The sequence below is a fragment of the Marmota monax genome, unplaced genomic scaffold (genome assembly GCF_021218885.2).
Source record: "Marmota monax isolate L192 unplaced genomic scaffold, Marmota_monax_Labrador192_F-V1.1 WCK01_AAM20220418_F8-fsc00003, whole genome shotgun sequence".
Classification (NCBI taxonomy): Eukaryota; Metazoa; Chordata; class Mammalia; order Rodentia; family Sciuridae; genus Marmota; species Marmota monax.
In genome coordinates, this window is record NW_026694084.1 from 19,674,329 (window position 1) to 19,688,187 (window position 13,859).

The following is a 13,859-nucleotide window of genomic DNA, read 5'->3' on the forward strand; positions in this document are numbered from 1 at the left end:
AGTATATGTATAATATTATATTGACTATACCTTCCAAGAAAATTTGAGAGCAAACAGAATGCATATATGAAGTCATATCCTACATTTTCATGAGCCATGCCTAACTCAAATAGGGTATACTCATCTAGCAACTAGCAGAAACAGGCTATTGTAAAAATAGCTAGATTCAGAAAGTAACTGAAAACTCAAAAGAACCACATTTATGTACTCCATTATTATTATATCAATAAATAATATATAAATAAAGACATGCAATGCTATTTTTTAACATTTTCCATGAAAAATAAACATACTGGAATTTAGCTATGTGAGTTCCGAGTATTTTACAATAGCAGAATATGATTTAGGTGTATTAAAAATACCATGGGATATAATTATTACAATATTACACACTAGAAACCACTATTTCTGGATTGTAACTCAAAAATTGAGATTACAAGAGCTAGAAATGTAAAGGGTTTATGTAAAGGGTTTGTCTCCAAATCCAAAAAATATTATTTCTTCTCTATTAAATTGATATCCTACATCTATTCAGCCATTTTTATATTATAATGAAGATCAGTGTAAATCACTGTGCACGTGAGCCATATTTATTAGAAATTAGAATACATATATAAGCAACTCAGTTAATTTCCTTCTAAATGATGAAAATATTGACAGTCAACTAAAAATAATGAATTGTATATTACTATTGGTACGAATGCTTTTTATTCTCATATTTGGAAAGATACCTGGAAGAGGCTGGACTTACATAGGTAAAACAAGTGTAAAATATTCTATGAACAAAATTAAAAAATAAAAATTTCTTATAGGTACTCGTTCTAAAAGGATATCTTCTTAATTTATAATTTCCAAGACATTGTTCTTTGTCCAAAAACTATAAAGGTTAACAAAGCATAAATTTTGATTTAAAGGAACTATAGGATATACACAAAAGAGCTATAATCAAAGGAAGAAGAAAGATTATATCTAAATTTTTATTATGTAAGAAAAAATATGGAAAAGTTTGCACTCAAATAATGTGGGCAACTGTGGGATAGGGCAAATCAGTTCAAAATAAAAGTGTGTGCAAGTATGAAAAGGTATGGAAAACTGTAGAAAATGACAGTAAATTCCATTTTGCTGCACATAATTCAAGAAGATTAGAAAGGAGAATCTACAAATGGTAACTTCAAAGACATTAAGTAGGTTGAGCAAACATTTGTTGCTCTCTGGCTACCCAGAAACCATAGTTCTAGTATCAGAGATTAACTTGAAGGTTTTTAACTTATCACATCTCTTAGCTTTTATGTCTGATTTCTAATTCTAGTCTTACTTGGAGGTATAATGAATATTTCATTTAAAATTTGCAATGGGAAATTTTAAGTAACTGAGGAGTTTAACTACTTAACTTCTAAATAATTAAGTCCCTTAAATGAATAACCAAAATATTTGGTATAACCATGTCTTAGAGTTTTACTCCTTAAAACATTTTATGAAATCTTGAGAATGGAAGCAGAAATAGTCAAGTAAAAGAAAGACCTTCTGTTAACTTTTTACATCCTTGACATCTCTGTTGTATTCAGATGCTTTGGCCTCTAAAATGTAATTTAATTGTTTCCTGAATATCTGGCTAAAATAGGTATATTTGCAGTTGTATTTACTATTTTCAGCTAGGATGATATATTGAGAAATTATATTCTGTCTCTTTGAAGGACAAGACAGTTTAGATTGCTTTTCTGTCTCAATGCAGATTAGGTTACTCTTCCAATGAGGTTCAGAGGATGAAATTTCATGAAGTCTGTTATGAGAAAAGAGATTTGGGAGTTTTTTTTTCAAATTATTTTTAATATATTTATCATGTACAACATGATGTTTTGAATTATACATATATTGTGAAATGGCTACACTAAGCTTCTTAGTATATGAATTAACTCACAAATTTTTTATTGTATGTGGTTAAACACTTAAATCTACTCTCTGAGCAATTTTCAAGAACAGATATTAATATTAATTATAGCCACTATGTTATATCATGAATCTCTTAAAATTTTTGTTCCTAGTTGAAATTTTGTGTATTTAACCAACAGCTCCCTAAATTCCAACCCACTCCAGCCCATTGTAACCACTATACAACTCTTTATTTCTATGACTTTTACTATTTTATGTCTCAGATATAAGTGAGATCTTATGGCAAATTTTATTTCTGTACATGTCTTATTTCACTATACGTTCAAGATCTATTGATGGACACAGTTTGATGCCATACTTTGGCTACTATGAATGGTGCTGCAATAAACATGGGACTGCAGTTATCTCTTTGATTAAAAATTATGGTACATATAAACAATGGAATCTTATTTAGCAATAAAAATAGAAGGAAATCCTGTCTTTTGTGAAAACATGGATGAACCTAGAGGTCATTATTTAAAGTTAAATAAATGAGTCGAGGGAAAAAAGTACTGCATGACCTCATTCATAAGTGGAATCTGGTAGAGAGCTCCTGGTAGTTTCCAGGGGCTGGGGAGAGGTTGGTCAAGGATAGAAAATCACATTTTTATAGGAGGAATAAATTCAGGAGGTCTATTGTACAGTATGGTAACTGTAGTTCATTAGGATACACTGTATTCTTGAAAAATGCTAAAAAGAGTAGACATGTGGTATCACCACAAAAATAAATATATAAGATAAAATACACATTAGCTAGATTTAACATTATACAGTGTATACGTATACTTCAAAACAGTGATGTATGTAATAAATACAATTTTATCTGCCAGGAAAAGTAAATAAATACATCAAAATTAAATTCAAAGTATAAATTTTAATAAAGTCTATGAGAAAAAAAGGTGATTTTAAAAGTGACCATGTGTGTTCTGGGGGAGACATGTATAGGCAAAGGAAGAGAAATATCAATTTCACCTCAAATTTTGTGGGAAATATAAATGTGTAGCAGTTCAATTTTTAAGCCACTCACTGCAATCAATAAATCAATACAGGTTTTTCATATGATTATCACTTAGATTTTTTGACAAAGATTTTGACAAACATGTTTCAGGTGTTTCTGTTAAAATATCCAATAATTTTAGATATATCTTATACAACCACGAGGGAGTCTGTGTGTGTGTGCATGCATGTACTGCAGGCATGTGCATTTGTTTACTATACCTCAGCTGGCTTACAAACATTCAGTGAGCTTCAGGCTAGAGAGGAACTTGAACTCAAAGAGGTATATTCATTCTGATAAATTGTAAGAGATAATACATCAGTATTTCTAGCTCATGAAAGAAAACTACAGAACCCTAAAGAAAGAAGTCAAAGAAAACCCTAGAAGATGGAAAGATCTACCTTGCTCTTGGATAGGCAGAATTAATATTATCAAAATGACCATACTACCAAAAGCACTGTACAGATTTAATGCAATTCCCTTCAAAAATCCCAATGGCATTCCTCATAGAAATAGAAAAAGCAATTATGAATTCATGAGGAAAATAGCTAAAGCAATACCCAGAATAGCTAAAGCAATCCTTAGCAGGATGAGTGGACCAGGTGGCATTGCTATACTAGACCTTAAAGTGTACTACAGAGCAATAGTAACAAAAACACCATGGTATTGACACCAAAACAGACTGGTAGACCAATGTGGTACAGAATAGAGGACACAGAGACTAATCCACAAAATTACAATTATCTTAAGGTGCCAAAAACATACACTGGAGAAAAGATAGCATCTTCAACAAATGGTGCTGGGAAAACTGGAAATCCATATGCAACAAAATGAAATTAAACCTCTATCTATCACCTTGCACAAAACATAACTCAAAATGAACCAAGGACCTAGGAATTAAACCAGAGACTCTGCATCTAATAGAAGAAAAAGTAGGCCTTAATCTTCATCATGTGGGATTAGACCCCAACTTCCTTAATAAGACTCCTATAGTGCAAGAGTTAAAACCAAGAATCAATAAATGAAATGGACTCAAACTAAAAAGTTTCTACTCAGCAAAAGAAACAATCTGTGAGATGAACACAGAGCCCACATCTTGGGGGCAAATTTTTTTCCCCTCACACATCAGATACAGCACTAATCTCTAGGATATATAAAGAACTCAAAGAGCTAAGCACCAAAAAAAAAAAAAAATAACCTAATCAATAAATGGGTCAAGGACCTGAACAGACACTTCTCAGAAGAGGATATACAATCAATCAACAAATATATAAAAAGATTCCATCATCTCTAGCAAATACAGAAATGAAAATCAAAACTACTTTAAGATATCATCTTACTCCAGTCAGAATGGCAGCTTTTATGAAGACAAATAACAATAAGTGTTGGCAGGGATGTGGGGGAAAGGTACACTCATACATTGCTGGTGGGACTGCAAATTGGTACAGCCAATATGGAAAGCAATATGGAGATTCCTTGGAAATTTGGGAATGGAACCACCATTTGACCCAGCTATCCCTCTCCTTGGACTATATCCAAAGGACTTAAAAACCGCATACTATAGGGACATAGCCACATCAATGTTTATAGCAGCACAATTCACAATAGCTAAACTGTGGAGCCAACCTAGATGCCCTTCAATAGATGAATGAATTAAAAAAATGTGGCATATATACACAATGAAATATTACTCATCAAATACTTCTTTTAAATTAACTAGACTTCTAAAATTTTGGAATGTGGCAGACAATGAAATGCAATAATCATACACAATAAATCTTAATGACAGTGAATAATAACAATTAAAAGCTGAGAAATTACAAAAATGACTTTATCACATTTTTTCAATGTATTTGTTGTAAATTTTGAACTAGTTTTCTGCTTCCATATATTTGGTATCTCTAGCTTAGCTGTCAATAAGAGATCTGCACATTTTGTGTACAGCACTACACAGTCCAATCTAATATCTACTAGCCAATTATGGCTTTTGAGTATTTGAAAAGTAGCTCAATTTTTAAGTTCAATTAATTTAATTTTAATTAAAAAAACAAAATGTTTTTTCATTAAGTATAACATTATTGTTTTACTAGACTACATTTCAACTGCTATATCATGCATAGATGTATTGCAATAAAGATGCTGATAACATGCATTCTTAACTGTACTACATATTGATACAACATTAAATGTGCTTGCTTATTTAACTATTTTATGAAGACACCAAGAATCAGAGTCATATCTAAGTAAATAATATTGCTATGGTTATGCTTAGATATGAGGTATCCCCCAAAAGGTCTTTCATTAATGCAGATAGAGTCAGAGGTAAAGTGACTGCACTGAGTGAGTTTGTTTGACTGCCTTTTGATAACCACTGCTTTGTTTCACATTTCTGTATTTGCATTTGTTTTTCATTTAAAATAACAATTTAATAATAACTGTAGAAATCATCAGTATAGAAGATTTATTCCCTTAATGCTTTATTTACTCAACCTCCTGAATTAAAAAGCATATTTTATATCTTTCAAAAAATACCAAATTATCTCTATAGTAAAATAAATTCTTTTGGTTAGCAGGCCACTCTATATTATCTAATAATTTTTTCCACAAATTTATTTCAATGCTTACTCTTATGGTTTGGATGTGAGGTATTCCCCAGAGCTCCTGTGTTAATGTAGGAATATTCGGAGGTAAAATGATTAGAGTTTGAGAGCTGTGATCTAATCAGTCCATCCTCATTTGAATGGACTGACTAGTGGGACTGTAGGCAAGAGGGCCAGGGCTGGAGGAACTGGGTCACTGGTGTGGTGCCTAGGAAGATGATCCACTCTTTCCTTCTCTCCTTCCACCCAGGCCATGAGTTGACCAGATTTCCACAACTGGGTCCTTTCCTCATGATATCTGCTTCACTTGAACCTTTAGCAATGGAGTCAGTTACCTATGGACTGAAACCTTTGAAACTCTTACCCACAAATAAACTTTCCCTTCTCTAAGTTGTTTTTGTTGGGTATTTTGGTCATAGCTATATAAAAGCTAATTAAAACACTAATGAATTAAAATATTTTTTAAAAAATTAGTAAAAGATTCTTCTAGTCTTTTAAGCAAATCAACTATTTCCAAAGAAAATTTTATGTCCAAAATGATGTGCTGTGAATATAAAATACCAACAAAACTAAAGATTTAATAAAAAAGAATGTACCATATGTCAGTAATATTTTAATTAATTGTGATTAAATGTTAATTTCCTGACATACTGGTTAAATACAATTAAAATAAATTATGCTTGTTTCTTTTACTATCTTACATTGCCACTGGAGAATTTAAAATTTTATAGATGAATGTGTCATATTATTATTGTTATTTATTTTTTGGTTAGTGCTGTGCTAAGAGGTATAGGACCAGGCGTCAATAAATTAGAAGATAAAGAATGACAAGGACCTTTATAGCAATGATCACTGAAGACCTTTCACAGCAAACCAAGGCAATCATGAGAGCAACTTCATTGCAGACAATGGGTTTTAAGTTAAAGAACTATATAGACCTGGAAAGAACCCATAGCCTGATATATTAAGGAATTCATTTCAGTTCACACAGTGGAGTCTGTACCATGATTTACTAGCTTCTAATTCATCACTCTTTCTAGAACACTACTTGTGTGAAGGAAAATTTAAACCTGAGAATCGCATCCACCCCTCTCTCTTAATATAATTGAAGATTCTATTGCCATATATTACTTAAACACTTACTTTGAAAAAGAGTGCTGACTTTTTTGTTACACTGATAAACCAGAAAAAATAAATGTGTGACCAGCAAATAGGAAAGTCCATATCAGTTACAGAATATTTAAAGACTATTGTTGTATTTTCTATAACAAGGGAGGACATAATCCAATGCAACAAGGTTACCTTCTTGTTATATAAATAATATGATGTTTTAATTTGAATGTTTTCAACAAAAGTGCACTGGGTATTATGAAATCATTACCTTTCCCATTAAGATTTTTTACTTTCTTCACCTCAAGCTGTTTTATTAACTACAGATTCCTTCTTGGGTTTTCCATCCACAGTCAGTACTTCCTGAACTAAGAAAAGATTGAATAAGTGTATAATAGCAGACATTCTTAATAATTATTTCACCAGCATTCATATCATAGCAATGAATGTAGCCCCCAGTTATGTCAGAGTCAATTTGTAAAACATTTGTTAAAAGTTTGAGATGTTTTAATGGGGATAATTTTCATTATGAAAAATTGTGCTGTATATGCATAAGAAGAATTATAATGAATTCTGCTGTCATTTTTTTAAAATCAATTTAAAAAGAGAAAAAAAATAAAACTACATTGAGATTTCACCTCATTCCAGTCAGAATGGCAATTATAAATAATACAAGTTACAATAAATATTGGTGAAGATATGGGGGAAAAGGTACACTCATACATTGCTAGTGGGACTGCAAATTGGTGCAACCACTTTGAAAAGCAGTATGAAAATTTCTCTCAGAAAACTTAGAACAGAGCCTCCATTTAACCTAGTTATCTCATTCATCAGTGTATACCCAAAGGACTTAAAATCAGCATACTATAGGGACACTGCCATATCAATATTCATGGCAGCTCAATTCACAGTAGCTAAGCTGTAGAACCAGCCTCGGTGCCCTTCAAAAGATGAAATAATAAAGAAAATGTGGTATATACATACACACCCAATGGAATATTATTCAGCCATAAAGAGAAATGAAGTTATGACATTTGTGAGTGAATGGATAGAACTGGAGACTAGCATGCTAAGTGGAAGCCAATCCCGAAAAAAACAAAGTCCAAATGTTCTTTCTGATGTGTGGATGCTAACTCACAATAAGGAGTACTTTGGATTAGACAAAGGAGAATGAAGTAAAGGGAAGGGGAATGGGAATATGAAAGATAGTGCAATAAACTGGACATTATTTTCCTGTATTCATATGTGAATACACAACCAATGTAATTCCACATTATGTACAACCAGAAAAATGGGAAGTTGTACTCCATGTATGTTTAATATGTCAAAATACACCCAACCGTCATATATAACTAAAATGAACAACAAGAAGTCTAAGTTGCACCTTTCTGCAAAAACTCTATGGAGGACAGGGATTATTGAGAGAGGGCACCAATACCTCTATCAATATCTTAAACTCTGTTAGATATATTTCTTCTAGATCTTATGGCATTGACTCATGGAAAAGAAAAGTAATCCACCTAAAGACATACCCACATTCAGCAGAGAAAAGCAGCAAGTCAAGAGTAATATATGTTCGTTCACCCAGATGAGAATTCATTCCTCATCAAGGAATGAATCCTGGATGGCATATGGGTGAAGTGAGTTAACAGAGTAGCAGGCCTCTGCTCTGGGGTTACAGTGGTAAAGGTAATTTATATCTGGGTGTGGTGGCACATTCCTGTAATCCCAGCACTAAGCAACTTAGTGAGACCCTGTATCTAAATAAAATACAAACTAGGACTGGGGATTTTGCTCCATGGTTGAGTACCCCTGAGTTCAATACCTTGTAACCCTGCCAAAAAAAAAAATAATAATTTATGGTAGAAAATGTGGTTTAAAGAGCTTCAGCTGAAGATTAGATGGAAAATCCACCAAATGGTATTATGGAGTCAAAGGTAAATAACTGAACATGCTAAGAGAATGGGCTACAAAGTAATTGTGCACACCAACAATGGATGCATACAGGATCCTCAGCTACTAAGAAGCAACACCTCTAGTGATGCCAGCTAATACTCGTAAGTGAAAATGATGGTTTACACATGGAAAACTTGGTTATATCTATCATTATTAAAACTCACAGTCTAACACATATTCAGAAGTTTTCTTGAAAAAGGAATGAGGAGGACATATAAACCATAAAACTATACATGGCTAAATCTCAATACAAATAAAAAGACTCTTATCCTAGAAAAGAGTGGTAAGTGTTAAATTTATGCTATCGTTAGCAGGAATATATAAGCCTAATAAAAAATTTACACGGAATTATCTATCTATTGTTTTTTTAGATTTATATATACCCAGTACTATAATTGGACCTACTATATATTTATACATTTCAGAAAACACAGACACATATGAATGTGTGTGTGTATATGTATATATATACATATATATATATATAATGTGTGTGCATACATATATATATACACATATACATATATGCACACACACATATATATGATAATTAGATATTGTTAAGATCACTTTATCTCATTCATAAAAGATAGTAATTGGTATATTTTACTATGGTGATATAAATTGCAATCATTTTACTAAACTATTTCTGGATTCTCACAAAATGTGTGAGACTGCAACAAGTTAATAAAAAATTGTTTTTAAATTTTTAGGAATATCAATAAAAAGCATTGGGCTGGGGATGTATCTCAGTGGTAGAATGCTTGCCTAGCATGCAAGAGGCTCTGGGTTTAATCCCCCGCACTCCAAAATAAGATAGATAGATAGATAGATAAAACAATAAATGAATACCATATATATTTGTATATATATAATATTTACTTTAAAAGAACACAGTAAACCTAATAATCATTAAATATTTGTTGTTTTCTTAAAACAAGAAAGTCACCCTTAAATGAATGCTATAGAGATTGAATTAATTCCTTAGAAAACAACACAAAGTTTAAACAAAAATCTTTATCAAACCTTTATAATGCTGAATTTTATGACTATTTTAAGTACATTCATTTTATCTTTGCACTCCCTGATATAGTTTACACCAGAATCTATCATCATCCAATTTTAGGTAACCCTCTTTATTAGTATCTGATTTAAGACAACACTTTTTTCACAAGTAATGTCCACCATTCTCAAAGTGAATATATATTGTTAATTCATACTATTATGAAAGAGGATTCTAAAACAACTAGGCAACATAAAGAACAATCAATAGTATTAATAAAATTATATTTAATTTATGGAACTTCAGTTTATATTTTAAAATTATATTTCTACTTTAAACATAACCACATGACTTAAATTTTAATTAATTGTTAAAATGTTTAGCAAGATGATATAGTATATGGGAAATTGTTATATTTGTTTAGAGTTGAGCAAAAATAAATGCTAATAATGTTTCTGATACACAAAACTTTTCTCAGCTCATTAATATTCATTTCATAAAGGAAATTCTACTTAAGAGAAATTTGAAGGAAAATAACTAGCCAGTTTACCATTATACATATCCACAATTTATGAAACAAAATTAAGGGTGGGAGATATGTAGCAAGATTTTAGTGATTAGAATTCTTACAAAAGTTAGTATTTAATTAAGTATGTAGTTGAAATTTTCAGTTTCAATATTGCTATATAACTAAAATTACCTCTTTACATTTAGAAAATTTCCAGGATTACTGGCTTTATTTTAAATTAAATCAATGGATGTCATAAAACAGAAATAAAACAATGCATACATATATAAATATAAGTGTGTATATATATACACATACATATTTGTTAAACAAATTTAACTCTAATTCATTATTTATTGATATGATATAAGGCATTATGTTTTATATTGTTATGACTGTGAAATGTTCATATCACAGAAGAATGGTGTCAGAGAGTTTTTAATAGTTACTTTAGAAAGGCAGAGGATTATATAGATAGACCATTTTGACTATTAAGATATTCTGATTATCTCTGCTGTTTTTGTAGGCACAGTACTAATTAAAAAATGAATCTTATATACCAGGCAAGCCCAATGAGAGAAGTAATATTTTTTTACTCTACATAAAATTTTAAAAATGAATTTCCCAGTGAGAGTAATTATTTAGAATGGAAGGGAACTTAAAGAAATAAAGGTGGTAATAATATCAAAATAAAAACAAAGAAAACATGGTACAGATTAGAAATTATTCTCAAACTCTATATACCAATGAAACTTAGATTCCTATTCTCTCAAAACTCAGGAAGTACAAATAAATACATTATTCCATAAGATTAAAAGAATGAAGATGGCCCATATATGAAAAAATGATATTTTGAGAAAAGAATTCAAATATATTCTTTATGAATCTTCCCATACCATATAATTATTTAAAGATAAATTAATATTCATCAATTACTTATTGAATTATACTAACAAAGCTCCATCTACTCTATTTAACAGGAAAGGAAGTTATTCATCCATGTCCAACATTCCCATGTCAGTATAGTACAAGTAAAGTGTCCAGAGACCAAAAGGTCTTCTTTTTTCATGTCACACTTCCTCTAAAGAATCCTGGAATCATAAATCTGACTCGTTGAGAGTTATCAGATTAGAGGAGGGGGTTCATAATTAGCATGGTGGGATATATTACTTCCTATATTTTTTAGTAATGAATATGTGAAGACATAAGAAAAACTTACATTTAAACAAAGTTAGAAAAAATATAGCTAAACATGTCAGGAGACAGCAAAGATTAAAATATTATCACCTTTATAGAAATTTGCTTTGATGCTATGCTGTTTTATTAAGCTTGAACTAGATTTATGATATCAAAATATGTTATAGAAAGGAAACTGTTTCTCAGTTTTATTCACAAAATATTATGTTTTAAACTTGATTCCAAGCAAAAGTGCTTTTCCTTTGAGAAACATGGGATTCCTCATTGTGTTAGTGAGAAAATCTAACATTTTTCCTGGATTCAAATATTTTGTTTGGCTCCTAGATTCAAATATTTTGTTTGATCACAATATATAAAGTACTTGTTCCTCATGGCTAGCATGTATAGTTTCTCACCCATCCCATATGGTTGATGATCTCTTGCAACTGAAGCATCTTTATTTACTGCATGTCTTATTTTTACTGTAAGAAGTCTTAATACCTTCGGAATTGAGCAATAATTTGTCTGGCTATTGTGATTATTTTTATGCATGAAAAATCCAAGACTCAGAGAACTCAAATAGCAAATAGTAATGTCATGATTCTACTCTAATCTTCTAACCACACAAATCCTATTCTTTCCCTAAGATCATATGCTGCATCCCCAATAATTTTATTGTCTTTGTTTAGTAACTGTATACACACATTTATGTCAAAAACCTCCCAAATATAAAAAAAATGGGGTAACTATTCCCAAGTTATTTGTTTTTCAACTAAAAGACAGACATCTAAAATGTAAAAGCCTGCCTCTATATACATGAGGTTTACAGGACGTGATTTTGAATATGGTTTAAAAATTCAGTTCATTAAATGTGTTTTCTAACAAACATCAAAAGAAATGCCCAATTGATTCCTAAATGAAATAATCTATTTGAGAATCTACAAAATATTTTCTTACATAAATTTAAGATATTGTGTATTACTATTAATATATCTTGGTTAAGAACCTAGAAAATATTTACCTATACAAGAAGCATTATGCACAACAATATTATGGAAGAAAAGAGATAAATAAAAATGTGATAAAACCTATAGAACCTATTAGAAGGATTAATCTAGAATACCAAGAAACTCACATATTTAAATATTTGTAATTGATGAAATGTTACAGTTCCTAAACTTACAAGCCCAAGAAAATTATATGAATCCTATAGCTTCAGCTTCCACAATTGCACATTAAAAAAGCAAAGTGTGTATTATTCAAAAATTAAAATTAAAACATTGTAATAATACTTGATACTTAAATAATGAAGCCTTATGTATTAGAAAAGAATTCTTTTCTATAAACATCTCCAAAAGGCAATGTTTTATGTACTGAACAATTGAGTGTCATGTAAAAATCCCTTTTCAATACAGAAAATAGGAAAATATGATTGTATATGCATGGGAAACGAAAAAAGCTAGATTTTAGGATTATACAAAGATCAAGTGACAACAATATTAATCCTTTTAAAAATATGTAATAATAATTCCAAACACCACAGTTTCAGACAAGTTTTAATATTTATGTGAAAAGTAGAACAATTCAGATTCTCGTTAGAAAAAAATATTGGTGTAATTTGAATATGGCAACAGTATAAAAAAACAATGACACATATAGTACAATAACATGGAAATGATTTCCTTTGGAAAGGAACTGCAAACCAAAGAGGAAAATTTAAAATCAAAAAGGAGATGATAAAAAAAAGTTTTCAAACAACATATTTTCAGTATAAATAAACTAAGGAGAAAAAAGAGATGCTTTTATTTATGTTCTATTGGAGTAGACATACTCAATGTAAAACCTCAGTGAGGAAAACTTTTATATGTCAAAAAACATTGTACTTAAATCACAACTTGTCTTAGTATTTTTGAATGGGAATAGAACTATACTTATTGGCATTGTAGTCTCATTTTCTACTTAAGCATATTTAAAAGGACAGTATTTAAGCCAATCAAGAACCTAGTTTATAACACAACTTAAAGGTGGTTCTGTTTGAAAAAGGACATTGGTATATAGCTATATGCCTTTTCATCAATTATGGAACAAACTATAAAAAATAGCTAATCGCATTCATTGAACCCTTTAGTAGTTTGCAGTTAATTTTCACGGTATTTAGTAAAGGACACAGATGAAATAAAATGTTATAAAGAAAATAATCAGTGTTAGGAAATCAGGAGCTCCATTAAAACATTAAATGAATTCAAAATTATAATTAAATCAATGATAATTACTGATAGTAACTCAGTATTTGAGTTATTAAGAAGCCGAGCTGTGTACACTTGACTTTGACTTTTATATAATATCTTCCACAAAATGTTCCATTTACATTGATCTTAATTAAGATACCACTGAAACGAAATAGTGCTATGGAACAATGTAAAAAGCAAGATTACCCTTTCATTCTAGGGTACCTATTTTTTTGCATAACAGAATTATGAGTTTTGCAGACATTTAAATCAGTTTTATCAGTGTTTTTTAAAACAATTTTTTAAATTTGATTCTGATTTCAAAAATTACTTCTCCAAGAATTTGTGCTGT

The 13,859-nt window shown here is 30.4% G+C and overlaps 1 protein-coding gene across 7 annotated transcripts in view; it reads right to left on the reverse strand.

Annotated features, from left to right (window-relative positions):
* The window catches only part of Csmd3 (CUB and Sushi multiple domains 3), a 1,151,628-nt gene that overhangs the window by 762,354 nt on the left and 375,415 nt on the right, over window positions 1-13,859 (reverse strand). The window contains exon 1 of one of the 7 annotated variants that reach the window (XM_058585687.1): window positions 6,908-9,345. The exons of the other annotated variants lie outside the window; for them this stretch is intronic. The gene's annotated coding sequence lies outside the window, so the exon portion shown is untranslated. Of the gene's footprint in view, window positions 1-6,907; window positions 9,346-13,859 lie in introns of those variants that run through there. 7 annotated transcript variants of the gene reach the window in all.